Source organism: Grammomys surdaster, unplaced genomic scaffold (assembly GCF_004785775.1).
Source record: "Grammomys surdaster isolate TR1022 unplaced genomic scaffold, NIH_TR_1.0 130, whole genome shotgun sequence".
Lineage (NCBI taxonomy): Eukaryota > Metazoa > Chordata > Mammalia > Rodentia > Muridae > Grammomys > Grammomys surdaster.
Window position 1 is genome coordinate 15,723,026 of NW_021604588.1, and position 4,898 is coordinate 15,727,923.

Here is a 4,898-nt window from a genome sequence, read left to right on the forward strand (position 1 = left end):
CTCCTCCTCCTCCTCCTCCTCCTCCTCCTCCTCCTTCTCCTCCGCCTCCTCCTCCACTGCTTCTAACTTTTTTATTGTCTTTTGGTGTCCCACTCATCTAGGAGACCATGGCATATTTCACTGTCATGTCTCCTCAGGATCCTCTTGGTTGTGACAATTGCTGAAACTTGGTTTTTGATGACTTTGGGATTCTCAAGTATACTTGTTGAGAATTTTGTAGATTCTTCCTCCATTCAAATTTGTCTGATGTGTAATAGACAAATACTCGAGTAATTTTTTTTTAAACACAAAAGTGTTGTGATGATTTGGATGTAAAACCCCACAGGTTCATGGTTCTGAACACTTGGAGTCTGGTAGGTAGGCCTTGAGGATGACAGCCCAGCTTCCTGACCCCCAGAGATGATGCCATACACCCCTGTCACCACCAACAGAGCCCAGCTGCCATGGAATGCACTGTGTCCTTCCAGCCATGATGGACTATTCCCTGACTGACTGTGAGTCTGAATAAATCCTTCTCCCGTTAACTTGTTCCTTGTCAAGTGTGCTGCAGCACTGAGAAAAGTAACTCAGCACAAAAACACTAATGTCCAGATGGTTAAATATTTGAAACAACAAATTGGTTCTTTACCGCATGTGGCAAGTGACCCACCACTCTGGTAACACCAGGGTCAGTTATAGCGTGGCCAGGGGAGAGGTGCACTCAGGGATGCTGGGGGTAGGGGATGGGGCAGGGGTGGGGTGGGATGCGATTCCCAGAAAGATTCAGCTTCTGGAAGGTCTGTCACATTCTCACCCTTGCTTCTAGGCTTGTTTCCTACCTATACTGTTGGTTTTCTAGTTCCTAGACCCGGGCTTCTCATTCTTTTACAGCAGGATTTTTCCTACTTCCTAAAGCAACACAAGTCACCATTATGGTCTTGTCAAATAGCCAGCCTAAGGAAGACCAGACTAAACCCAAAAGGTGAAAAGAAATAGCATGCCTGAGGACCAGATAAGGAAGTGCCCCTTCAGTGAGGTATGCCCTGAAGTGTCTCCCAAAGCTAGGGGTCTACAGACTTTCTGTGTAGAGTCTCAGTTGCTTTCTGGCTTCTAACGCAGAACATAGCCCTTTCCCTTTTCATCCTTTTGCAACCTTCTGGCTGAGGGTCTTTAGCTCCCGCTGGGCAGGAATTTTGTGTAGACAAGAAGCAGCTCTTCAAGTGCCATCCCTGGAAGCTCTCACTGAGCAGCAGCAGCAGGCAGCGAGAAGCAGCAGCAAGTGGCACCCTCTAGTGTTAGGTCCCCATGTGAGCCTCTTGTGTATCAGCACTTAGTCTCACAAGTGTTACAGATTTGCTATAGGCCTTAGGCTCTTGGTCCCCTTAACCTTTGGCAATGGCCTGTGATAGAACTCTGAGCCTAAGGTGTGAGACCCATGGCACTCTGGGAATCTGGAGACCATGCCCTGAAGTTCCTCTTTTCTGGCTTCCTATAGCTTTCTTTTTCTCTTTACTCTCAGCTCTCTCTTGTCAGCTGTCTTCTTCTGTCAACCTTTATCCTACCCTGGCTTACCTCAACGGCTCAACTGCCTCTTCTTTAGCTGTCAGCCAGCTAAGCTGGCCCTGCTGCATTTGCAGCTAGCCCACGCAGGGCTGGGCCTTCTTGTCTTTTTCTGATGTCTTCTTCCTGCTGTGACCGCTCCTGGGCTGTTTGGCTGACCATTTGACTCCTTCCATAACCCAGTTAGACTGGAGTAACTTGGGGTGTCAAAGTCTACCAGGACTGAATGGGGCACCTGATCAGCCCTCTTGGGAGCTGGGAACCTACCGTGTCTTCAGCTGAGATGCAGCTGGCTGCCATGTTGCTTCTACAGCTCCCTGGGGCACTTCTCTCCTGATGTTGGCACCATCCTCAGCTGCCTCTTCTCTTCCTGTTACCGGTTCAGCCCAGGCTACTGGAAATAAGCAAGAGAAAAGCATTCTAGAGATTCATCAGGCTAAAGCTTTAACACCAAGTCAGACAACAGCAGCGAGTGTCTCCTAGCTGAATCACCAACCAGCATTAGCAATCTGCTTTATAGCCCAGGAAAGGGTGTTTGAACCAATTACAGCCACTCCTCTGGACCAGTCATGGCCACTTTTTACCTACCACAGACATTTATTTGAGTTGATCACAGCCTTACTTCTGAGCATCAGTAACAGTCACTGAGGTTCTCGTTTTAGATCCATTGTAGCCTTTGTTCTTAGCACTGGTCATAGCGGTCCATCAGCTAGACTGTTGGAGGAGGCATTCTTAGCACTGGTCATAGCAGTCCATAAGCTAGACTGTTGGAGGAGGCATTCTTCTCTCTGCTCAGGGTCTGCTAGAGTTCACTAGTGTTCATGATACCCAAAAGTCAGGTATCAACTATTTCAAATAGCCCTGGCTGAGGCCATGCCTTTGAGAATTACAGCAATAAGCTAAGTTCATCAAGTCTAGGCTTACATGGAGAGTATTCAAGATGGCACAGGCTGGCAGAAAGGTAGTCTGGCTGGCTTTGAAATGATAATCCTGCAGTTCAAGGCAGTCAAGATCAGCAAAGAAGAGACCAACAGCTGCTTTCCTCACACTTTTGCGATTTATAGGAAAATAAACATGTCATTAGCACAAGTAGTAAGTTTAATCAATTTTAGCAGGACTTTCTTGGTGGTGCTCAATTGTGCCGTGCTCTGGGAGAGGTAGATTCTTACTGCTCTTTCCTGGTATCGAGTCAGGGCTGATCTGGCCTGTTATTGACTGCAGCCCCCACTCCAATGTGTTGTCTAGTGAGTCAGTTCCTCTCTGAATTGTTAAATGTCTATGACAAGACCTAGAATGTGTAAAAGGGTCCTGTGCCCTACTGTGACATCAGTGCCAACCATGTCTGTGTCACCCAAAAACTACTAGAAATGCAGGTTACCCAGACAGAGCCTGGGTCTACAGATCAGAAACAGTGTCCCTGACACCCGGAGTTCGAAGGGTTGGTTGTTCTACTACCAACAGGAAATAGTCAACACTGGCCTCGGGGAAACATTTTTCTGTCATGGATATCTGTGACAAGTTAAGAAGGGTCAGGGGTACAAGGAGCTTCTCAGGGCCATGAAGAAGTTTTAGCGTGATAGTAGAAGAGCAATCCTTGCACTGAGCTGTGCCTCTCAGGAGTGCAGCTTTCTTTGTCTCTTTGATTTGACCTTGGAACTTTGACCTTTTCAAGCAGCATCTGGATTTTCTTTGCAGACAAAGGTTACTTTTCTGTAAATTAATTTGTTTGAAATGAGGAGAAGTCACTACAGAAGCTTCCGAAGAAGCTAGAGTGCCACATGAGAGGGGTAGACTGCTGCCGTGTGAGGGTGACAGGCCACTGAGGGCCACAAGTGTGACCTTGAGTGGACTCAAGACATGCTTTCTCCTGGGATTCCTAGCCTTTCTTACTGAGTGACCAAGCTGCAGCAGAAGGTAAGCCTAGATCAGAGCAGGCTTTCTCAGAAGGTGGTGGCATTATACCCAATTAGCTGGGGATTCCTCAGTGCCCCTTACCTGTCTCAGGGTTAGACATAAACTTACCACATTGTATTTTTATGTTCATCTTATATCTGCAACTAGATTTTCCACCTACTAGGAACTGTGCTTGCACTGTGTTTATCTATCTGTCTATCTATCTATCTATCTATCTATCTATCTATCTATCTATCTCCTATCTACCTATCATCTATCTATGTATCTATCCTCTATCCATGTATTCTATCTATCTATCTATCTATCTATCTATCTATCTATCTATCATCTATCTACTCATAGCCTTAACATGTACTCAGCAATTTGTCAACCACTAGCTGACTTATGAATGAGTGAATCATGAACGAATAGATGCTTGTCAACATTTCTATCACAGCTATGGCTCTATTCCTGCATTCTTCCAAGCTAAATAGCATTCTCCTTCATTCACCAGACATGGCAAGCCTAGGAAATATTAACTCTTCCCTCTTTGCTCTTTCAGTTTATAAGGCAGAAGGTAAGTCCCTCCTGACTTGTGAGTTTGATTTTATGGCTCCCATACTTGATCTGAGGGCCAAGCATAGCTCCCTTTCTGTCAGTGGCATTGTCCTCCTGAGAATCTGGCAGAGGCAGAGTTATCTGACTAGTTTCTGTCAGTGGATGCTGATCTTGTTGGGGTGCCCTTGGAAAGCTCAGATTGTATCAGTCTGTGTATGGCTTTAAAAACTCCCTCTGTGCTCCCTCAGGGCTTCTCTCTGCTGCCAGGAAGGAAGCATCACTTTAAAAGAAGACAGGGAAGCATCTTGTTACTGTTTACTGTTTGTCTCTTTCTTTGCTTACTCAGGAATCTTGTGTCCCGCTGTATCAAAAGTGTGTATATTTGAATCAGTTGGAAAGAAGGCATCAACTAGTCTTGTATAAGGTAGCACAAGTGATAAACTTGCCTGGTTCCCAAGGGCGTTTTTCTTCATCTCCGCCCTCTGTATCCACACATGACCCACCAATCCACGCATCACTAACTAATCAGACCTACTTCCCACATCCCACCCTCCTACCAGCTTCCAAGTGTGCACGCAGGCCCTGTGAGCGCAAGCTATTAGGCTGTACCACTCAGTCCCACAGCTCCTCCTCTTCCTTGGTTATTGATAAGCATGGATAGGAGGGGGGACTCTCTAGCCCTTGGGCCTGGATAGAAAAATGATGGAATCTATTAGGCACACCAAAGATAATCTCATCTTGTAGGCATTCTCTGTTTATTGTCACATATTCTTTTAGTCTTGTAGGTGAGATTTAGCTGTGACCTGTGTCAGCTTTTCAAGTACGTTTGAAAGGAACTATTGGAGCCAATATTACATTCCCCCAGGTAACAAGGCAAATAGCCTGTTGTGAGGACTCAGGGCATAGAA